This window comes from Thermobia domestica, chromosome 7 (assembly GCF_964235325.1).
Source record: "Thermobia domestica chromosome 7, izTheDome1.hap1.1, whole genome shotgun sequence".
Classification (NCBI taxonomy): Eukaryota; Metazoa; Arthropoda; class Insecta; order Zygentoma; family Lepismatidae; genus Thermobia; species Thermobia domestica.
The window spans coordinates 91,376,609-91,402,919 of NC_137460.1; positions in this window are offsets into that span (position 1 = coordinate 91,376,609).

The window sequence follows — 26,311 nt, forward strand, 5'->3', positions numbered from 1 at the left end:
CTATTTAGAGCAATTAAAAACAATCTCAAGATGGTTATTTTTATCACGTCACTTTGATCAAAAGAAGTTATTCTAGTGGGTTAGGGAGTTTCAAAAATTATGTGAAAAATATAGTATCTTACGGACTTTTATCAGTACACTTTCGTTGAAATATGAATTCTAAGGGGGAAGGTGTTTCAAATATATTTCCATAAAACCTATTCTCGCCGTGTGAGAAACGGGCACTTAAGCTTGTAAGCTCTAAGTCAACAATTTCCAATAAAACTCGTACCAATGAAACATATATGACTTCACCTAAAAATAATCATTTTGCAATCGTAGTTACATAAGCATTCAAAATAAAATATTTTATGCTCGTTAAGTTTTGCAATATTAAAGTTTTATCCATACCAACCAATTACATCTCTAATAAAATAATTATACATTTCAAAATTATATATATATATATATATATATATATATATATATATATATATATATATATATATATATATATATATATATATGTGTGTGTGTGTGTGTGTGTGTGTGTGTGTAATTGTCAACAGATACGAGTATTTACCGATCGATTGTTCTCATTAAGCTGAACTAAATGATATATGTGAGGTTTTTTTTTTCTTTGAGAAAGTCCTAATATAAGAATATGTTTCCAACCCTAGACATTAATGCTGCAAGATTAAGTTGATGCTGAATTAATATCCTGAAGCTTTTTTAAATCGAAATATGTACTCGCAAGATCTTAATATATGATATGGTTCACAATATGTAGCCCAAAATCTGTATGATTAAATCTGAAAGTTTAAATTTTAATAGGAGTACGCAAGTGGAACTTATAATATTATAATGAAAAGAAATTATATATTTCAGTTTAACGTCCCACGATTATGCCCTTTAGGCTACCCAGAGACGATGATTCAAGCAAGTGAATAATGATGGAAGAATTGGTGGAATGAAAAGCTGGAGGAAACCGGAATATGTAACGGTATTTTGTAATTTTTATACAATAACTTGTATTTACGGTCAAAATGTGTTTTGAAAATATGCACAAGCTGTTCAAAAGAAAGAAGAAGAAAATATAAAGAGAGATAGATGTAACTTCTTTTCTGTAATACAGACCCTGTCCATAAGACCTGTAGGAATTTTGAGGTGGACTAAGTTTCTCTTCAGATCCAAGTAAGACACGTCTCAGTGATGGAAAAAATCTTGGGTGATCATCTGGCAACCCGGGCATAAGTTGGCAAATTGGAAATTCAATATGGCGGCCATGCGAAAATGCCATATTTACCTTAAACACGAATATCTCATCATTAAATGAAGCTAGAAACTTCATTCTTGCACCGAATTCAAGATAATGAACACTGTAATCAAGAAACATTCGTTACGTCGAAACATAGTGCCGCCATTTTTAAATATGGCGGCAGGTTTTTCGAAATTTCTATTTTTTTCGTACAATATTATCATTTATTCGAAGATAACTACGAAACTATAAGAGATACCATAAACATACCTCAAATAAACGGGATAGAGCATAATGAGAGCTTTCCAACGGTACCAATATCTTTTCTCTATCTTTAAATTTGACGGAGTTATTGAAATTTTAGTAGCTCAAGGTGTTTGGCTTCAGATTAAGTTAAGAAAGGTTAAGCGCTAAAGCAAAACTATCCATGATTTTTCTGCATAAGTTTTAATGCTGATAAATTACTCTAAGATCTTACAGTGAGATTTCTAGGTAAAAGTGCAAATGGTTAATAATAATAATAATAATAATAATAATAATAATAATAATAATAATAATAATAATAATAATAATAATAATAATAATAATGATAATAATAATAATAATAATAATAAATCGTGGTTGTTAAAATAATAATTCAACAATTTCAGTAGAAAAAAGCAATATAATTAAAAGTGATATAAAGTTGGTACACTAATACAAATAATAATAAAAGCACCATATTTATAATATAACAAAGCTTTATGAAATTACTTGGTTTTGGTTTTCTTACAATCCTGTGATGAAATATTTTGATCGGTCTCGTTGATGGCAACTAATTAAATGTTATTAATATGTTCGTTGCATATTTTGTCTACGTGGATTGAGTTACAGTTCGTAACGTTACCGATTATTACAAATCATTTTGCACTTTCAGAAGGTCGTAAAACTAACAATTTTTTTTAGGCATTTGCATCGTCTTGTAGAATAGCTCTTGCAAGTACATGTTCGAATACCATCTTCTGGTAGCTCATTAATGCTAGTATCCGGTGTGAGCGATGAATCATATGCATTGTATGTCCATCCAAAATCCGTTGGATCTAATGGTTCTTCTGCGCCTAACACGGTAAAATACGAATATACCATGTAAAAGGATCTTTTCAGGTGACCCTGTAATGACGAACTGGTGCAAGGTAATTCCTGTAAGCTATGAAGACTACTTTGATTCATAATTTCAAATCGGAGAGTGTCAAATGTCTTAGATCTTGAGCCTGATTTTACAACCCTGACCAAATATTCTTCATCAAGCTCCAAGCACTCAGCACTTGGAGGAAGACTTCGTCCAAATTTGCACATATACTTTTCCGGCTCTGCCTTAAGAATATATACCAAAAAACAAAAAGTCAATTAATGGAGGATAGTCGACTACTTTTTCAGAACATTCTAAATAATGGCTATGGCCTAACCCTTTCTGAGATTCGTGATTATGTTAACAAGCAGGCTGGAGAGAATGTAATTACTAACAAAGAGGTCAAACTATACATGAAAAATATATTTGGTGATTCTATTCAATTTTGCCAATCACTACAAAGAAACCAGTCCCAACTTGTTTATTCATCAAACCTCACTATTGGTGAAATAGCTGACAAACCACGTTCTGTTTCTTCTGTCGGAGAGGCTGGAAAGCTAATTAGAAAATCACTTTTGGAAACAGACTTCAACCTAGACAATGAATTTGGAGATGCGAATCAACTAGAAAAGTCATGGAAGACAACACCTATTCCCCAACCGCTAATTGACTTTTTATCTCATGTATTCAACGTTCATAAATTGACACTGTTTTCTCACATCAATGATAACAGTCAAGCATTTATGAGCTCAGACGAAGAAGAAGCAGAATGCAGTGAAATTGAAGACAACAACGATAGAAGAGAAACTCCTATAACAAATCGAGTTAAAGTCCTTTTCCAGATAATGTTTTATAATGTTCATAAGGGAAAAAGGAAAACCCCTTTGCATTTAATGACTGGCCATTCAATTCATGAAAAATGTAAGAGCAAACAGCTGATAACATTATTCAATAAAGCTGGGATATCAGTCAGCTATAATGAAGTTATGGAATCTCGTCATAATCTTGCACAATACACTATGATGGCATGCTCACAGAACCTTGCACTTCCAAGTCATTTTGTCAGTAGTAACTTTACTGTAGGTGCTATGGACAACTTTGACCACGAAGAGGCAAGCCTTTTCGGTCTACAGGGCACGCATGATACTGCTATGGTATTATTCCAGAAAACTCCAAGTGTAAATCCTAGTAAGCCACCACTATCTGAAGTAGCTCTTAGCAAACTCAGAAAACGAACTGGTGTCCTTTTACCATGTCAACAAATTAGAGATTAGCAGAAACCATCAACACCGCTAAACATTCCACAGGATCTTAAAATCATTGAAGATGCTTACACTTTGCCGTGTGATGAGATCAAGAAAGAAGAGGTAGTGATAAGTATGTTGCAAGCTGTTGGAGGATTGACAAACAAACAAACAAACAAAAAAACATTGACATGGTCTGGAATTCATGCTGTTATTTCAGAAGTTGATGTTCCACTACAGCAAGTTGGTTTTCTCCCTATTTTGCCTTATCCAGTAACATCTTATGATACTGTATATTCATGTATGAAAAACTTTCAAAGCTTGCTTTCAGTTCTCGATCAACCAGCTCTGCCAATTTCATGTGATGAAGGCGTTTTTCATATTGCAGCAGAAATTCAGTTAGTTTCAAATGAATTTCCAAACCTAGTGCTGCTCTTGGGATCTTTCCATATGACCAAAATTTTACTTTCTTGTATTGGTAAGTACATAAATGGGAGTTGATTAGAAAATGTTCTCATCGAAAATCACGTGTTTGGTGTTAAAGTTGCTGAAAGTGTCCTTCAAGGGAGTAATTATGTAAGGTCACTCAAAGGAATGTTAATGTTAGCAGAAGTTGTGGAGAGATTAAAGTGGAAAGCATTTTTGCATACTTCTGACGATGATTATCAGTTACCTACAAGAGTTGCAGAAGTTCTTACTGCTATGAGTCACTCAACAACAGAAGATGCGCAAGCAAAGTTTAAAGAGCTGATTGCAGCATCACAGGAAGTTTTGGAAGCCTTAAAATGTTTTCACTGAAGAGCAGATGAGGATGTCTGAGCAGTGTCAATTCCTTGAGGGGTTCTTACATCTAATAAGTCTTTTAAAGAACCTCATAAGAGCTGACAGAGAAGGTAATTGGAGTCTCTATCTTCAAACACTAAAAGATATCCTTCCAGTTTTTCAGGTATTTGACAGAATAAACTATTTGAGATGGGGTTCACTATTCTTTGAGCAAATGCTGAATCTTGAAACACGCCATCCTGAAATATATAACAAGTTCAAACAAGGACATTTTTTGTACGAAGGACAAGTGGAAAATTTAATGCTGTAGGTATTGACATGGCTCTCGAACAGACAATAAATCGTTCTGAAAAATCAGCTAGAGGGATTATTGGCCAAACAAAAAGGAAGGAATATATTGCAGAATGGGAGCTTGCTTACCATAAAGTACTGCTCATACGAAAAACATTTCAGTCTGTTCTTGTATACCGTGTGATTATGAGTTAAAAATGCATCATGAATTAACGGGAAGGCTCAGAAATAAAATGGAAGAAAGCATCCAAAACATGTTCCAGTACATTGAGAGCAGAAAAAATCCATATATTGTGAATGGCGAAGTGAAGTTTCACAACCTTCTAACCAATGAGTGTGTCCCGGAATCGAGTGCTAAGAAACTTTTACAACTTTTGATGACTGCAGAAGAAGCTTTTGCCACATTCCGACAGGAAAGGTTTATATCTCGCTCGAAATCACTGATGGCACCCATTCACAGACAAAATCTTCCCACATTTCGAAATATAACACAACCTAGCATGCAGATGAAAAAGAAAACTGAGAAGCGTTATTAAGGATCAATTACTGTTCAAAGAAAAGTAGAAATTGCCAAGGAGAGAGGATTGTCGATGGCAGAAATTCTTAGTTATGATATTTCACCTTCACCCTTACTAGATGAGAACGGCGCCACTACGAAACCCTCAAAGTCTCAGCTTATGAATATTTTGATAATATATACCACGGCCATAAATTTCCAGAAAAATGATCCTCTCGAAACCTGTGTTGTAGTTGATGTAATGAACCAGTTTCGAAGACTGAAAGTTGAAGGAAATGTCACATTTAAAGACTTGTTCACATCACTTGACACCATTGTAAATAATGCCTGCAAATTTAGCCGTGTCGACTATGTGTTTGATAGCTATCTTCCAACATCAATCAAAAGTGCTGAGAGGGAAAGATCTTCCGTACAGCCACTACCATTGACATCAATAAGCACTACCACAACACTTCCTGTACAGATGGACAGATTTTGGGCATCATCTGAGAACAAAGTTTTGATTCATTCTGCTCTGGCTGAATTTTTGAAGACAGTTACAATAAATCGAGATTGGGAAACTATTCTCAGTGGCGTCTTGCTTGACGGTGGTCCTACTCCAGCTGTATCAATCAAAGATAAGAGATTCACGGAAATATCAGGAACTCTCAAAGTAGCTGTTGAGGAGGCTGACATACGCATTATCCCTCACGTTTTCCATGCGGTTAAGCATGGGATGCAACGCGTTGTAGTGCTCTCAAATGACACAGATTTGTTTGTTTTACTGATTCATTTTTACAAGATTCTACATGAAAATGGACTTTCAGAATTATGGATGCGAAAATCGAGATCCGATATTATACCAATTCACACACTTGTCAACGAAATAGGTGCAGCAACAGATGTCCTTCTTGCAGCACACTTTATTACAGGGTCTGATGTTACCAGTAAGATAGATAACAAAATATCCGCTCGTAAGGTAGAACCGGAAAAGTATCTGTGCAAATTTGGACGAAGTCTTCCTCCAAGTGCTAAGTGCTTGGAGCTTGATGAAGAATATTTGGTCAGGGTTGTAAAATCAGGCTCAAGATCTAAGACATTTGACACTATCCGATTTGAAATTATGAATCAAAGTAGTCTTCATAGCTTACAGGAATTACCTTGCACCAGTTCGTCATTACAGGGTCACCTGAAAAGATCCTTTTACATGGTATATTCGTATTTTACCGTGTTAGGCGCAGAAGAACCATTAGATCCAACGGATTTTGGATGGACATACAATGCATATGATTCATCGCTCACACCGGATACTAGCATTAATGAGCTACCAGAAGATGTTATTCGAACATGTACTTGCAAGAGCTATTCTACAAGACGATGCAAATGCCTAAAAAAAATTGTTAGTTTTACGACCTTCTGAAAGTGCAAAATGATTTGTAATAATCGGTAACGTTACGAACTGTAACTCAATCCATGTAGACAAAATATGCAACGAACATATTAATAACATTTAATTAGTTGCCATCAACGAGACCGATCAAAATATTTCATCACAGGATTATAAGAAAACCAAAACCAAGTAATTTCATAAAGCTTTGTTATATTATAAATATGGTGCTTTTATTATTATTTGTATTAGTGTACTAACTTTATATCACTTTTAATTATATTGCTTTTTTCTACTGAAATTGTTGAATTATTATTTTAACAACCACGATTTATTATTATTATTATTATTATTATTATTATTATTATTATTATTATTATTATTATTATTATTAACCATTTGAACTTTTACCTAGAAATCTCACTGTAAGATCTTAGAGTAATTTATCAGCATTAAAACTTGTGCAGAAAAATCATGGATAGTTTTGCTTTAGCGCTTAACCTTTCTTAACTTAATCTGAAGCCAAACACCTTGAGCTACTAAAATTTCAATAACTCCGTCAAATTTAAAGATAGAGAAAAGATATTGGTACCGTTGGAAAGCTCTCATTATGCTTTATCCCGTTTATTTTAGGTATGTTTATGGTATCTCTTATAGTTTCGTAGTTATCTTCGAATAAATGATAATATTGTACGAAAAAAATCGAAATTTCGAAAAACCTGCCGCTATATTTAAAAATGGCGGCACTATGTTTCGACGTAACGAATGTTTCTTGATTACAGTGTTCATTATCTTGAATTCGGTGCAAGAATGAAGTTTCTAGCTTCATTTAATGATGAGATATTCGTGTTTTAGGTAAATATGGCATTTTCGCATGGCCGCCATATTGAATTTCCAATTTGCCAACTTATGCCCGGGTTGCCAGATGATCACCCAAGATTTTTTCCATCACTGAGACGTGTCTTACTTGGATCTGAAGAGAAACTTAGTCCACCTCAAAATTCCTACGGGTCTTATGGACAGGGACTGGACTACTGTTGTTATGATTGATGTTCGGTTGTGATATGACATGTTTTGTAAGTTGTCATAGCAACAGAAAACATATAATATATAGAGAATCCATCTGGTGAAAACTACATATACAATGTGTGTAAATGTTTAACTTATTACGTACTACAATAAAAAAGGTAATATCGAAATGAAGTGTGTAGATGGATTTTGATAAAACGATAACGTAAATTATGTAAGTATGCGGACTGTGTGCTATAACGACTTATAAAATATGCAAAACAAGCATCAAGCTCATTACAAACTGGTGCTTTTCGCAGTAACACACATTTAGAGATCGTTACAAATTGGTGGTTTGCCGCCTCAGGAATTCAGGAGATTTATGAGAAGTTAAGTACAAAATCTCCTAAACTGCAGATTGATTTTAAGGTTACGTAGTAATTTTATGAAATACATCGAAACGGAATATACCTTATTAAGGAGTGGAAGAAAAATTTATAGAAATACTAAAATGGTCTTTCTGGTAGTGAAAATACACCTGAATCAACTGGTAATAGAGAAATGTACACTTCCTCTGACCTAGCTGATCTTATTAAACAGCAGATTGGACAATTGAAGCGAGAATTGAAGCAAGAGTTTGGTGAGCAAATGAATCAGCAGATTGGACAATTGAAGCAGAATTGAGGCAAGATTTCGGTGAGCAAATGAATCAACAGATGGGGCAATTGAAGCAAGAATTGAAGCAATATTTTGGTGAGCAAATGAATCAGCAGATTGTACAATTGAAGCAGCAACTTGACAGTAATAGTCAACATGTATCAGTTACCGAAGAAATTTCATCACAAGTTAGCATGAATGCATTAAGTGAACCTATAGATCCTAAATTTCCATCGACGAAGGAATATGACGTCATTGATTTAAATGTGTGGATGAAATTTGCTGAGTGTTCACAAAAACATACTGCAGTGTTGGTTGAATTAGATTATCATGACTTTTCTCTTTATTCGAATGTTTTTGATTGTCTTACTGATGTTGCGTGTAACGAAGATTTTAGTACGCATCAATATGCGAAAAGTTATTGTCATCTTCGTGTAATGAATTCTATTGGTTGCTTGTATTCACGGAATATTCAACATGATATTAATTCTGGAGACGAAGTAATTGTAATAGAATCGTTTAATGATATGTACACGACATTGGTTCATGTAGCAGGAAGAAAGTTGATTCCAGTATTCGTGAAATTCAGAAAGAGAACGTGTGTTCTCACAAATACTTGTAGTGATTGGTCGATTGAGTTGGAGCTGTTGAAATGTTCACTAAACGAAAAGTCCAAAATGATAATAGTGAACAATCCGATGGTGCTTTTATAGAACGTGATGCAATGCGTTGACTACAATAATCTAGGTATGACATTGCAAAATTTTGAAAATCCATCAATGGTGCAATACAATATTAACCTGAACCAAACTAACCTTAATCGAAACCAAGTTCGAAATATCCATTATGATTCCAATGTAAAAAGAAATGTTAAATTCACGTGTACCGGTAATGTAACCGAATCTAATCTTAGTAACAACAGTAATAGTAATCGAACTACACTTAGGAAGCATGTAATCACTAGATCTAATTTCCCTCGAATTGGATTTCGTAGAAATTTCCTAGATGGCAAAAATTCTCGAAATAGGAAACAAAGAACTGTAGATGTAAATAACGCGCAAGATTGTATTCCGATTTATGACTTTCAATGCAACCTGAACGAATTCGTTGGTCATGTAACTTAAGCTAAAGTTATGGCGTCCGACAAAACTATATTCAATTGATTTTTGTTTATTTTCACTATAAATACCGTTATGATTTCGTTTCTTATTTGTACTTTATTTGAATTATATGAAGATAATATAAATGTTCAAACAAATGATTTAGTCTTTGTAAAACTACATCCTCAAAGTGATGCGTCCTTAAAAAGGATTTATAAATTTTGTGATTTATTTGCTGGACCATAAGGCAAGTCAATCCTAAAGTTTTCGAATTAATGGACGTGAAGACTGGAAAACTTTTGGGCTTACGCAATATTGATGAACTTAAGTTATGGCGTCCTTCTAAGTATACTAAAAGCAAATGGATGCAATTAGTTAAGACATTACTTCCTTCGGAAGTTGTAACCAAAGTTAACATGAATGACATTTAATCTTTGAGCTAACTCTTAATATGATAATCTCTTTATTTATGTTAGTTTATGTTATGATGTTGATTATCGTGTTTTGTTCTAGATATTGTCGATATTTCATTTATAAATCCGCATTGCATAATAATTTGCATTTTGTTTGAATATATAATATATTTGGTCCTTTATAATTTATGAGAACAATCATACAAATATCATAATAATATCCTTTTCGCAATCTTCTTAGTTTTGTCCAAGAAAATGACATAGCATTTGTTAACTTTCAACTTGTAACACGTATCGAAAGCCTCGAGACTTTAAATTAAACAACTTTTATAACGTTATTTGAATGTACCTTCTATTGTCGATGTTGAATTGTATAAAATGAAATTAATTATAAGAATTAAGATAAATATGAAAATAATGTTGATATAAAACTAAAATATGATTGTATGAATTGTAATTATTGCATATACGAGGATCATTCGAAAACTCAAATAATCAATATGGGATATCCAACGGTCCAGGATTTCTTTTTTTTTTTTTTTAAACAAAAGGGTCCCATTTTTCGGGCGACACTATGTAACGGTATTGTGTAGTTTTTATATAATAACTTGTATTTACGGGCAAAATGTGTTTTTAAAATATGCACAAGCTGTTCAAAAGGAAGAAGAAGAAAATATAAAGAGAAATAGATGTAATTTATTTTCTGTTATTATGATTGATGTTCGGTTGTGATATGACATGTTTTGTAAGTTGTCATAGCAACGGAAAACATATAATATATAGAGAATCCATCTTGTGAAAACTACATATAAAATGTGTGTAAATATTTAACATATTACGTACTACAATAAAGAAAAGGGTAATATAAAAATGAAGTGTTTAGATGGATTTTGATAAAACGATAACGTAGATTATCTAAATATACAGACTGTGGGCTATAACAATATATAAAATATGCAAAACAAATATCAAGCTCATTACAAACGGTTGTTTTTCGTAGTAATACACATTTAGTGATCGTTATAAGTATCCCGAGAAAATCAATGGACACGGCGTTGTCCACCACAAGCTGCCTTGACCGGGGATAAAACCAGGTACTCCACGCACCAGAATTAAGCGTTCTACCACGTGTTTAAAAAAGTTATCTGATTTACCGAACGTTTCTCAGTAACTTGATTAACTACTTATTAGTATTCTTTTACTTCAGTTGCTCGTTTTTCCAGTAGCCTATGATGACAGGGACACGAACGCACAAACATCGAGGACAGTTAAAATTCCAAATGCTCACCGACCGGGAATCGAACCCGAGACCACGTATCACTAAGCCACCGTGCCTGTTATAATAGCACAATATTAGTAATATTATAATGTTAGTACGTCCCCCAGTATGTGCATCATTCCGTTTCTGCTCACGATAATTTTTTAAGCGGTTAGCATACACGCCTTTGGCGTGGGAGACTCGGGTTCGATTCTCGGCGTGAGCTCATGTGGTTCGGATTCCACGTTGATCAGTAGGTTCATATCTCATGTAGCTTCGCTTCTGAACGGGTCGTTAAACTCAACTCAACTCAACTCTTGAAGGGAAGCAAATTTTTGAAATTTTTCGGCTATATATAGCTACTGAGTCAATCCATGCAAAGTGATCAAGAAAAAAAGAAAAATTGTCGCTCGACCATCTCCAAAAACTCTAATTTTTTCATGAATGATTATGCTATATCAGAGTACTTCAAAACCACAATTAATTATTTTTTTACAACATTTCATGGCGACGCAACGGCTGCCGCCATTTTGCGTTTTTTTCTTTCGATTTTAGGCGTTTACGTTGTTTTGAATATCTCAACATGTATTTGTCCTACCAAATTGAAAATTGCTCGACGTCTCCAACTCGTGCAGGGCTAACACTTTGATCTCTTAACATTTTTTCCTAAAACAATTTAAAGGGGATGAAATCAGGGTCTGCAGTAGTAACATTTTTGGACATTGAAAACGTTTGGGAAGAGGAAACCACTTACGTAGAGATTTGAATTTGTGTGTGCATATAGTCCGGGGACATAAGTTAATACACAAAAATTTACAGACTTGTAGCTGCTTCTAAAGGCCTGAAAAAAGTCGTTAAGTTGGGGAATTATGCCAATTTAGCACATTTCTCTGTCCAATATCTCCAATGGGACTGGATAAAAAAATCTGAAGTTTTGGAAATAGCTAGTCCTTTAGTATACCATAACAAACAAGAAAGCGCGTTTTGTGTTTTTGAGCAGAAGAGGTTCAAATCATTAAGTAATGGCGTCATATTATAGGAGGTGTTTTGTTCATAAAATCCTAAAAAAACATGGTTTTAGGAAAAAATGTTAAGAGATCAAAGTGTTAGCTCTGCATGAGTTAGACAGTGAATGCTGAGATATCCAAAACAACGTGAACGCCTAAAATCGAAAAAACGCAAAATAGTGGCAGCCGTTGCGTCGCCATGGGATATTGTAAAAATTAATTAATTGTGGTTTTGAAATACCCTGATATGGGATAAACATTCATGAAAAAATTAGAGTTTTTGGAGATGGTGGAGCGGCACATGCTTGATTGCTTAGAATGGATTTCTCTACAGCTATTATCTCGTTCGAGTTCCTTAACACAATCCGTTAACATTGTAACGGGTAACGGTGACGTTTGTACGTCCGTTACCCCCACAGGATAAACTCTTAAACTAAAGTGAATTTTTGAATTCTTTATTTTTCTCTTTTGCAAAGATAGTAGAAGTTACACATTTCGCCGTTAGAGGGCAACAGAACTGTCCTTCAGTGACCCATCTACCGACCGCATTTGAAACTTCTAGCGCGTGATTCTTTTAGTTGTCTATCAGAGTTTATTTATTACAATACTGTGCAAAGATTAGACATATATATATATATATATATATATATATATATATATATATATATATATATATATATATATATATATATATATATATTTATTTATTTATTTATTTGCCATCAACACAACAGGCATAAGCCCAATTATAGTGTTGGTGTATTACATAATACATTTACAATAGTTTTCTTAAACATAGATTTCATATTGCAGATGTCAATTTCTTTGTGTTTGATACATATTTTGTTATAAGTAGAACACATTCTCCAAATTGGTGATTTCAATAATATGTTGGTCCTTGCTTTTTTGCAATAAAACAGACCAGAGTTATTAGCACGAGTTTTAAGTGTTGGGACATGAAAATTTAATGTTGATATGAGATCTGTACAATTAAATTCGTTTTGTACTATTTTATGGAGAAAAATCAAATCTGTCACATTTCGCCTTTGTTCAAGTGTAGGGATACAGAAGTTGTCTATTAATGTTAGATAATTTTCATAATATGGATAGATTCCAGTTGTCTTGTACGTCAAGTATTTGATAAATTTAGATTGGACCTTTTCCAGTTGGTGTCTGTATTGCTGTTGTGATGGGTTCCAAATCACAGCAGCATATTCCAGTTTTGATCGCATATAGGCATAATACATTTTTGTTAGTGTAGTACTATTGTTAAATTCCTTTCCAATTCTAATTATGAACCCTAACATCTTGAAAGATTCGTTAACTATGTTCTCTATATGGTTATTAAATGTCAGTTTCGTATCAAATATAACTCCAAGATCTCTGACTGAATTTAATCTACTTAGTAAGATCTGATTCATTGAGTAATAAACTCTATTTGACTTTTGTTTCTGGTAAACGATAAGATGTTACATTTGTTTATGTTTACATTAAGTTTGTTAAGAGAACACCAATTAGCAATATTTTCCATGTCACGTTGTAAATCGAGACAGTCATGGATGGTCTTTATCCTACCATATATTTTGAGGTCATCAGCAAAAAGCAATTTGTTACTTAATAATATATGATCAGGAAGATCGTTAATGAATAAAAGGAACAATAACGGACCTAGATTAGAGCCCTGGGGAATTCCAGAATATGCAATATAATCAGATGATTTATATTCCTTGTAGATAACAGTTTGTTTTCGATTATTTAAATATGATGAAAAGAACTTGATCAAGGGAGAAGAGAAATTATATTCGCCTAGCTTATGTAATAGTACCTTGTGATTGACTCTGTCAAATGCCTTTTCAAAATCTATATATATTACATCAACCTGACATCCTACATCTAACGAATTTGCTATAAAGTCTGTGATAAGTGCAAGATTTGTTGTTGTTGATTTGTGTGGGATAAAGCCATGTTGATATGGTGAGATTACGGGTTGGATGTGGTCAATTATCCGTCGGTATAGGATTTGTTCAAATATCTTTGCAAAAGTAGGTAAAATTGATATAGGCCGGTAGTTATTTATTTCATGTTTATCATTGGTTTTTGATATTGGGCAAACTATAGATGATTTCCATTTATCCGGAAAAACGCATGTTTTTAAAGCGTGATTGAATGCAATCCTTAGCGGTTATGTAAACGCATCTATACAGCCCTTTACGATATATGGAGGTATTACATCAGGGCCAACAGCAGTTCTGTGCTTTAATTTTTTGATTGCCATTTCTACTTCAGATTGAGTGATTTCCTCAATGGTAAGTGACTCTAGTTTGTTACTTACATAAGTTAATAAATTGTTCGTAGGAATGTCAGTGAAGCCTGTATCTGGCACATATACTGACGAGAAATACTGTGCAAAAGCATTGGCTATGTCATCATTATGATAAAGTTCGCGTCCCTCATAATTTAATTTCCCCCCAAGAAGATGCTTAGTCTTATTTTTTATAAAATTCCACAATTCATTGGCATTGTTATTAATGTTATTTTCAGAATCTTGTATGAACGCTCTGTATGCTAGCTTAATTTCTTTCTATATTTCCCTACGCAATTCACTGAATTTATTGAGATAATTTACTTCTTTATAACATTTGTATTTTTTATGATACCTTGCTTTAGTTTTGATTTTTTTGATAATTTCATTTGTAAACCAGCATGGATAAGCTGTTCTTGAGTTGTTTTTAAGTGGCACGCACTTGTCAAATACACTATAAATAATATAATAGAGATTATCAACTAGGTCATTGGCGTTTTCATATTTCTTTATGCAGTTCCAGTCAATAGATGAGAATTCAAGATACAACTAAGAAATTAGCTTTCCTAAAATTATATCCTGATATATCAGTTTTCTTTTTAATCTTCGCGGTCCCCTGCTGCATCACGTTTATTACTAAGGATGGATGGTGTACATCTTCTGGAATTAGTGGACAATATTCCCTACTGACTTCTATATTCGTTATATTAGACAGAACCAGATCTAATGTACGATTATTTTCGTTCGTCACATTATTTAATGATTCCAAATTATAATAAGACATAAATTCATATAAATTCTTACATTTAGAAAAGCTTGTTTCAAAATTAAATTCCGTACCGTTTATTTCCGATAAATTGAAATCACCAATCAGGAGAACAGGACAACCTTGAGGACAATTAATTTCAAGGCGAGTAAATAAATCATTATACAATTCAATATTAGATCCCGGTGAGAAATACACAACACAAATATATATGGTTTTCCCCTCACTGTTTATTTTGGCAACCAAGCAGTCATAATTATCAACACACCTGTCCAATAAGAACATGCAATGTTTACTTAGGGCTGCAATAAGAACACCCCCGCCCCTTGTTTTACAGGTTTTGACAGAGTTTCTGCCTTGTCTCAACACAGTATATCTGTTATCAAATAACTCAGCATCATAATGAGATTCGTTAATCCATGTCTCAGTGATTGCAATTAGATCGTAATTGTTAGTTAATACACTACAAAAGAAATCACATGGGTGGATAACATTGAATTAAAAAGTGGGCATGTTTGAGGGTAAATTCTCATGCGTAGATTTCGAGAAATTCAAGAAAAACGAATTTATATGGCGCTAGAAATTATATTGTCATTTTTACCAATGATATTTGATGGTGCCTATTCTGCCGTTATAGATTTGTGTACGTATTTGTAAAATGAAATATCCACTGTTAAACAGCTGATTGTACCCTATTGTTGTCTGTCTTATGCTAAGGGTAACATACAACGTGTTAACAGTGTCAGTTATTGTACTAGTAAGCTTTATCATTTAAACCATATCTACGCAAATAAGTATAATTTTATTTTAATTTATTGATAGTTTCACAATACGATGGCCAGATACTGTGATACTTCCCTCTCTACTGTAATATATCGTTTGTAAATATCTTTTTGTAGTATATAAAATTACACATTATAAAAAAAATTTCATTATTAATATAAATCAAATAAGTGGTATCAAAATGCCCACTTACACTACACTGAGAGAAAGAAACCTTATCTTTGGTCTAAAAAACCGAAGAGGCGAAATTTAGCAGAATTCTAAATCGTACAAGATTTAATGGACCAGGCTACCTACAGACATGTTGATTTGCCAGAATCAATTTATATAGCTGCCAATAGACGGAAATCATGTTTGTTCCTCCGTCTGCACGTGCAGGATACAAAAAAATCACATCTCTTCACTTTGAAAAAAAATTATCTGGTTGTTATATGGACCCTACATTATCCTATTCTTGTGTACCATCTAGATTTTCCTGCTGGTTGGAAATAAATATACGGAAAAATTAACTGAGTACGCAGCAGCATCTAGGAAATCTGTATGAAACATGTGTACAAAGATAAGGAGTACGTATGCACCATCTATGCGGATCTGGCTCCAACGCAGTATAGAAAATCTGCTGCACTACAACACAGATTAAAGTTCTTCTGCTTTGGCATGACCAGTGCCAGTAACGCAGCATGTAGTCAGAACCTATGGATTTTCCTTTTAAATAAACTCTATTTTTCTCTTCGTCTAAGACGATCGATAAACCTTGCTTATTCTCATAGTTTCATTGTCAAGTTTAACAGATACAACACCAAACTTTTATCAAAAAGTATGGCTAGACAATTGGAATGGATACTCTATAGAAAATATATATTTTATCTCTGAACATTGACACACAAGTTCAACATTTCGTATGGTGCAGCTTATGACATTATTGCGACATTTTCGGGAAGTCAGTGTGGAATCGAGACTCAAGAACTTAACAGCCGAAAAGAAATCACTCATTTCGTCTTTCTCGGCGTAAATTAATTTCTTAAAAAAAGAAACACTGCTAACCAATCCTTGAAGGACAAAATAATGTAACATTAGAGGACTATCGAAAAATGTATTTGTGATTATGAATTAATGAATAGGAAATCATCCTTGTTTGTATTTTTGACATCACGCTTTCAGCAAAGGGATTATATGACACGTGGACTTCCGATTTAAAGTAAGATACGAAACCCTATGAGCTTCTACTGGGAAGTTAGTTCGGGTCTGTCGCACAGACGGCGGTAATGCTAACATTTCAGTCACAAGAAATCCACGTTATGCTTAAAAGTATAGTATACATTTAGTATTCATTAAATCATATTGTTAATATGGTTTAATGTTTATTAAACCATACCAATTGTGACATAGCCCATTAACAAAATACAGATTAATTTGATCAAATCTGATTTTACTTATAGCTATATTGAGAAAAATTGACAATCCCTAGTTGAGTGGGCAGCGGTGGCTCAATGGTAGAGCGTTCATCTGTGGTGCATGGCATCCTTAGTTTGATTATAGCTCGCGCAAAGTGAGCTTTGTAGTGGACAAACACCCAGTACGTGGGTTTTCTCGACGTTCTCCCGTTTGCTCCCATTTTGTTCATTCCACTATTTTATTCATTTATCGCCTAGCCAGCATAAACGTAGGACGTAAATCTTAAAGATTTCATTTCATTTTTCAACTCTTTTGTCGAAAAGGATATTAACCCATTTAGTTACAGGGCTGTGAATTAAAAAAAAAAAAGGTTTTATGTAGGTACTGGTAATTCGCTGTAGCCCTGTCTCTTTGCGTTTCTGTTTAGCTCGTGTTTAAACCCTTTCAAAGAGGATGTTTCGCGAAAATTCATCATTTATGCTTTAAGAGGAAACTTTGACCTAAGATATAGGCGTCTAAGCGGAGAGAGATCTCTTGTAGTTAAGAGAGTTCCAGTTTCAAAACACTGATAATCCTTTAAATGTCAAGAACTTGTGTTTGCTTGTCAAAAGTTTCCTCTGGTATTATAACACCTGTTGTTTCCTTCTAATACAAGATCTGAAGATAAAATTAGAATAATTTATTAATAGCATGGAACGAAAGGTTGTAAAACCTATTGAAACGTTGAAACCGTTGAATTATAGGGTCTACTTAGAGTCAGATGCGTACACGAGGGGGAACCGAGTTTTAACCTCCGTTGAGCAAGATATTATGAAAAAATAAAAGTTTTATCATACAGGGTGAAATTCGTGAAATCAAAAGAAGACAAAATGTCCTCTTGCATATTGCTGAATTCCGCGTCATGTAAGAGTAACAGCGGTGGCAACCTGGAATCGAAACTCAAATCCTGACAATTGGAACGGAACAGAAAGATGTGGACATACTGCGGGAGGTGATTCGTAACATCAAAAGAAAACAAAAAGTGCTGTTGCATGTTCTCGAATTCCGGATCGTGTAGGATCTGCACATCTTTCTATTCAGCTCTAATTGACAGGATTCGAGTTTCGATTCCAAGTTGGCACCCCTGTCACTCTTACACGACGTGGAACACGACAATATGCAAAAGGACTTTTTTTCGTCTTCTTTTGATGTCATGAATCATCTCCCGGAGTTTATGCACTTCTTCCAGGTTCACCCTGTATGAACAACACTATAGAAATAACATCTTCAATATAATTTCCTTCATTCGCAATACAAAGGTTAATGCTTTTTCCAAAATCCACGTGATTTCGATGTAATAAAATTGCATTGGCGTCAATTTTAGCATATTCACTTTATATGTTCAGACTTTAGGGTCTTCTTATATGTTCAGACTTTAGGGATATCCTGTATTAAGGAACTGTATACCAACACTTGAAATGATATGAAGTTGAACCCTTCTGCGTATGAAGAAATTTTGTGTACGCTACTATCTAGGTTTACCTACGATTGAAATGAACAGAATTTGTGTGATTAGATATAAGATGATGCAAAAGTCTTCCCAATAAGAACAAATATATTTTCCGAGACGAGAAATCACTTCCACAACATCTTTTCGAGACGAGACAACCTCGAATCTTGTCCTCGAAAGCAACATTAATTTTACCTAATACGTTGCACCATTTAGTTTCATATTTACATAGATATTTAGAACATTAAAATTGACGTATGCGAATCACGGTAGCTCAGGGGTAGCCGGTAACCATATAGCCAACTGGTCGAGACTTTCCACTGCAGATTACGAGGCACAATCCAGGGGCGCACCTACGCGGGAGATACACCAAGTCGCCCGGAGACACCCGAAAAAAAACTTCGTAACTCGACTAATATTTGTACACTTTCTTAACACAACTATACTCGTTTAACAGAGAAATGATTGGTGTAGCATAAATTGATTATTTAATTTTAAATTTCATCTACAGTCTTTCTTTTCTTATAAAAATAATCTAGTTCTATCATTTTTTCTCTGCGAATATATATGACGGTAATTTACAATACTTTGCAAGGGCGCTCATGTTATGGTTTCCAAGCGGGGGCAAGTATAAGAGACATTTCAAATATAGTTTCAAATTTTGATGCAACTATTCTAAAAATTCTATTGGGTTTTCGACATTCCGAAGTACAATTTCCTCTAGGTGGGAGAGTGCCCCACCTTGCTTCCTCCTGCAGGGCGCCCTTGATACTTTATCGTGTTTATGGGTGAAGAACAACACAAGTACAATATTACATAAACGTATTGAACCCCCTAAGAAAAAAAAAGAAACTGTGGACCCCTCCCAACAAAAATTTCTGGGTCCGTCTCTGGTGCAATTCATTGTGGGCTCATGTTGCACTAAAGAACTTGGTTGTTATTAACTGTCAGGTGTTCATATTCTTGTTTATTTGGTTGAAAATAAAACGGCTGAAAATATAAATCAAAGAACATGTTTCAGTATAACGGTTGAAAATAAAACGGCTGAAAATATAAATCAAAGAACATGTTTCAGTATAACGGTTGAAAATAAAACGGCTGAAAATATAAATCAAAGAACATGTTTCAGTATAACTTTCGAGGAGAGAAACATCCAATTTTCATGACAGTTGTATAAAGAAGCACTGAAATACTTCTACTACTACTACTAATAATAATAATAATCGATACTTTAGTAACAGTTCCCATCGGCAACGGGGAATAACTTAGCCCTACCGTAGATAATTTAAATTGTCTTTTTATTTCAGAAATTCAAATTGCTTCCGCAATCTGGCTATGTAGCCTAATTGAATTTCAATAAGCAACGGAATAGTTGTTCTCAATTTTTATTTCGAAAACTCCTCATTTATGCTTGTTATTAAAAAAATATAAAAAAAATCCTATAATTGATTTATCCAACCTCTTCTACTCCGTAGTGGAATCTCTATTGCTGCTAAACAAACATAACACGTTACAGAAATTGTCATTTATGTTATTTCAAATGAAATATCCTTTTTTCTGCTCATTCAAGATTTATTATAAGAGCAAAATTTTGAGAAAAAGAACTGTAGAATGAGAAATAAATATATATATTGAAATAACTAGAATTAAATTATTTCAATAAATTAATTAGAACAGATGGTGTACTACTAATTTTTTTGTAACTATAGCAACTAATCGAAAAATATGATTTTTTAGGTAAACATGGTTCTCACTTTTCTTATTTCAATTATTTCAAAATAAAATTGTATACAGTACAGGTAAAGCATTTTACTTGGAAATTATTTCTATGGAAAACAAATCAGGTAAATATATTGATTATATTAAAGATAAGTTCATGTATGTAATTTAAACACTTACGTGTACGTTGTATCAGTTAGCTCAAATCTCAACGTAGGTGTTAACACTCTCCAAGGAACGTTCTTGCTTCTAAAGGGGACTTTGGGACAAAGAAGAATCAATTTGAGGAGGATAAGGCTTTCTACAGATCATTTCAGATTTCATGAGATTTCTTAGACATCTTTCTTATTACTGGACGAAAGCCATTTTACAAATTGTCAAAAATTTAGATTATTTACAAATAATATATATTCTTCAGAGCTGATTTTAACCATTGAAGCTTTTTTAAGACTTCCAAAATGTTACGCGTAAGTATCGGAAGTCTTATAGAATGGCTTTGTCTGCCCGCACGTTTGTCGACAGACATAAGATCAAAAACGGTAGAAGTTATCGAGATGTGGTTTTTCGAAAAGATTCGACATCCCAAAATGAGTTCCATCTCCTCCTTTAACTTTCTATTCAAACCGGAAGTGGATCTGTTTAAACATTTCCTGTTTAAACGTTTTATTGCCATAGAAGAAAAACTGTAATAGATAGCGAAATGTGTTTCTTTTTTGCAAATGACGTAGCGTCACAAGGCAAGGTACTGAAAACTCAACCGAAACCGAAGTGGTAAAAATGTATTATTAATCCGGTTTCAATATTGATTTTCACAGAAGAAAAACAGTAACAGATATCGAGACATTGTTTATTGCAATGAATTCATTGTCCCAATAATTAGTACTATCTTCTTCATTAGAGTAAGTCAGGGGAATGTGATCACCCCCAAGGAAAAAACAAGAAGAAGTCAGTTGTTTGTTATCGTAACAACATAAGAATTCACTATCCTTGCACTGTCATAGCACACATAACGAAAGAGAACATGAAATACAATTTGTAGTTATGGTTGTTTAAAGTAAGGTGCTCTAAAACCCATATTACCTCAACTGGTTGGAATGATTGGGTTTTTCTTTGGGTAATATGGGCAGTGACGTTTTGTTTAGAGATAATATTTCCCACTTGAAAATAATAATAATATTTAATGATATAATAACGTGAATCATATAGAATAAACACATAACCTATACAATAGATGGATATTACTGTATATTATTTCGAGGATGAAAAAAAAATTGAAAGTGGAAAGACAAATTACCTTTTAGAACTAAAGTTTTATTTATTCGCACTATGGACAAATAAGTTCAACTTCATTATCAATACCGCACATTAGGTATGATACCAATTAAAACATTCCGGGCAATGAATCCACAATTGACCTTCTTTGTCTTCGTGATATCAGAGTTTTTTGCAAACTTCACATTGACAAGCATCTTCCTGTAAACTCTAGCCGATTTCCTGCGGACAGAATTCTGCGAGCGTTCCGTGGACAGAGTTTTTTTTCTCTCCACTGCCTGAATATAATCACGCGACGTCAGTTCTTTAGCATATCCCTGTTTTCTGGAATTAGTTTATGAAGAACAGAAATAGGTGTAACTTGACGCATCAGTGTCCGCGGAAGACATATTTTGTGTCTCGAAGCAGTAGTTTGCCTGCCTGCTCCAAAAGCAGAATATAAACATGAAGGCTATTCCATCAATGAAACTGGAACCTCAACAGATTATGAACATGAAGGCTGCTCCTTCGATGAAACTTGTAACTCATTTGCACTTTGCAAACCTTAGTTCACGCTTTGTGTACTGATAGTTTAGATTCAATTGCTCTTGTTGACGACAAGGAGGTAAATGTTACTACTTGTATCTGGAAATATTTCACCTTCAGCTGAGAAGACGTAATCTGGGAGAACATCTCGTTTAAGAGAAAAGATGCTGGTGCATTGGAAACCATTAACAGCAAGTGATATTGTGGAGGAATCATTCCAAACTTCAGTAAATATTTTACAGAATTCAAGTTTGGTGATTTTTGGCCTCCGTGACGTAGCACAAACTCAGGCACATTTTCATAAAAGCTGGTCTTCAATGGTTTGAGAAGTGTACGGTCAGCAGGTTGAAGGGCATGTGTGGTAGAGGCAAAACAAAAGCGTAAGTCCATTATCTTTTGCAAATATTTGCATCTCTAAATTGGCACAATGAGCTTCATGTCCATCGACAATTAATATTCCTAGATTATCGGCTTTTACAGAAAAAACTGCACAAACTGTTTAACAAATTGAAAAAAGAATCTGCATTCACATAATCTGAGTCAGACATGAAGAGTACAGCTTGAGGAGGAAGATAGTGTAGAAATTCAAGACTCAGATTTTTGCCACGAAAAATAACAGATGGAGGCAAATAATTATCAGTTGCTTTGGTCAGAAATTGTTTCGGTTTCACTTAGCCAAGTACTTCCAAAGCTATTGAGGGAAATATTTTATTGTTTTGTTAACATTATTGCGAAATAACTTCTCCATTACGCCTCTTTGTTGGTGCCCATTTTACCTCTATTAGAAATGTCCATATTCTCCCGTAATGCACATTTCAATGGTGTTGGCAACACTGCCGAAAATGAGTCAACGACAAGACTTGACTTGCATGTCTGAACAACTCTTGATTGTAGTTTCACAGCCAGGTATCTTATTTTTATACAACTTTTAAACTTATTTCGGTATTTCGGTAGGATGCAAACTAACATTAGCTACAATAATGAGGTACCATTGAAACAAAACTTACCTTGGACTTACTCCAACAATGTTGAATACTGCATATACGGAATTTTTCGCTGGCTGAGATTAGAGGTAGAGGGACAAAACCTTAAAAATGCATATTTTACCCAAGTGCTCACATTCCCCGACTTACTCTAACCCTCTATTGAAACCCGAAGTGAATTAAATTAATCATTTTCAATTTCAAAACTTATTGAAATAGAACAAAAATGGTAACAGATAGCGGCAAACCTTTTCCTGATATCGATCTGGGTCTCAAGAGAGTGTAACATCACAACCCATAACACTCCACCAAAACCAGAAGTGGTTCAAATTTCCTACTTCTTCCTGTTTCAATTTTGATTTTTATATATCAACACGGTAAGAGATATCGAGGTGTAGTTTTCTTGTTTCAATTGATTCAGCGTCCAAAAGAATAGGATCCATCTCCGTTAACCCTTTATTCAAACCGAAAAATAATTCAAATTAATCGTATACTGTTTCAACATTTTTCTCATAGAATAATAATGGTAGCTGCAAGTGGTTTCCTCTCATCGATTCAGAATCTTAAGGGAGTATATCATCACAACCCACAACACTCTATTAAAACTGAAATTCACTACTACTTCGGTTTCAATACTTATTTTCGTATGGCGAAAACGTTAAGGGATATCGAGATGCAGTTTTTGCTATCGATTCATCTTCCTAAGAATCTATCTATTAAAATGCTACAGTACCAATTATTTTTTTTTTTTACTGTTTTCCGCAGACGATAACGTCGTCTCTTCGGGAGGGACTTAAATTCAATTTCAGTGAGAAGTGGAACACATGTATGGGCTATGAGGTTTTCTAACAACAATAATAAAGAAGCTCACTTTATTCATACATATAGGTGAATTATTATTGTTGTTGTTATCATGGCAGGAGACACAATGATAAATACACAGAGCCTAAGTAACATCAAAATGAGACTGAAATAAGCATAAGTTTTACAATAGCAATGAAAACAAACAAGGAAGGAATATTATGAAATCTGAGTGGTCGTAAAGTTATGATGATGAGATGAAGTGCATGGACGCCACAGTTCACAGGGCAGTGTTAGTAGTCACAAATGAGGTTATCTTCTGTGTTGGGGCTACTCAACACTGATGAGCGACATGGGGAAGCCCTTGTTAGAATGAGAGTTACTGTGCAAGTGATGGATAAACGTGATGATTGAATTCTGGTGGATGATATGATTGAAAGAAATGTTGATCCGGATGGTCTGGATGTTTCTGACTATAGATTGTAAGTAGATGCTGTAAAGGTGTATAAGCATACTTAGGAGGAGTGGAAAGACTGGCATCAATGTGTATGGTTTCCAGGAGGGTGTGATGCTGAGTTGTCCATTTTTTATCTATGTACCTAGAGCGAAGATCTTCAAGATGACGAGTGATATGCGGAAAGGTCAGCTTATCGTACAAAAGGCGAGTAGGGCTAGGCAAGGTGATGCGGTAGGCTAGACGTAACACATGACGTTCGATGATAAGAAGCCGCTTATAAAATTCATCTCCAGCGCTAACCCAGGCAGTGTGGCCATGTGTGAGACACGGACGGAAAAACGCTTTATACGTTTTTAACAATGTGTCAGCATGTAAGCCCCACGTAGTACCGACCAGGCGCTTCAATAGATTTAAACGGTTTTGGGCCTTCTCTTTGATTGAAAGAAGATGTGGTTTCCAGGTTAATTTAGCATCAAAGATCACTCCCAGATATTTAGCGGTAGTACTTGCATGAATGGGTACACCCTGGACTTGAAGATTAAGCAGAGATGGATTACGTCTCACTCGACTACGCCTCTTATGCGGAAGGATGACTAACGCCTGTGTTTTGCCACAGTTTAAGTTTAATTGCCACCGACTACACCAGTTGCTGAAAGCATCAATGGCTCGTTGTAAATGGGTATTGATTTGATGCATAGTTTGACAGCAAGCGAGCAGCGCTGTATCATCCGCAAAGGTGAAAGTGTAAATCGGTTCTGGCAAAACAGGTAGATCACTAACAAATAGGTGATAAAGCTGAACCTTGTGGGACGCCAGTGCAAGGAAAAATTGGAAAGGATAGACTGTTATTTATTGAAATATAAGCAAGACGGTTGGTGAGAAAATGATACACTATCCGAAGGTAGGCCGCAGGAAGACGAAAAAAATGTAATTTATAGATAAGACTATTGTGCCATACTCGGTCAAACGCCTTTTCTAGGTCGAAGAGAAGTAAGCAGGAAGGTGCTGTTTTATTATAATGATTCGTGAGAATAGTAACTAGACGTAAGAGATTATCGAGGAGGCTGTGATTAGGTCGAAAACCGGCTTGGTATGTAGGCAGAAGATCATGGGTTAACAAGTGGTGATGAAGTCTGCGAACGATTATTCGTTCAAATATTTTGCCTAACGTTGACGTCAGTTGAATTGGCCTGTATGATGCTGGGTCTGACTTTTCTTTATGTGGCTTAAGAAACATGAGTACCTTGGAAACCTTCCAATCGGGTGGGTAATAGCCGGTGCGGAGAACGAAAGTATACAGTGAAGCCAAAATGTGGAATAAAAGAGCTGGACCTTCCTTAATGTGACGGTAAGTAATACGATCGAAGCCAGGCGCAGTGTTCTTTTTGTGACGTAGGACCTCGGTAATGTCTAGTGGAGTTATAGGTGCAGTCAAAGGATTCTGATCGTCCAGAGTATGATCCATATTTATTCTGAGGTACCCATTATGAGGGTTGCTGTACTTTGCAGCACGTTGATAGAGATTGGACCTGTCTCGAAGCGAGACTTCTGGTGTAAAGGTGGTTTGAAGAATCCGGGCAAAAGCATTAGCTTTCTCTGTATCTGTGGTCAAGGCAGTATTGTTCTCAACTAGTGGATAGTGAGGTGCACTGGTTTTCCCAATAAGACGGTTGAAATGTTTCCAGTAACGTGTTGGATGACTTTCTGTGGCTAAAGTGTTGACAGTTCTGATCCAGTTACGTTTCTTATACGCTCGGATGTAATTTTGCACCATTCGAAGATATTGGCGATGGAGACGTAGGGTGACAGCATCACGAGTGCGTAGGTACT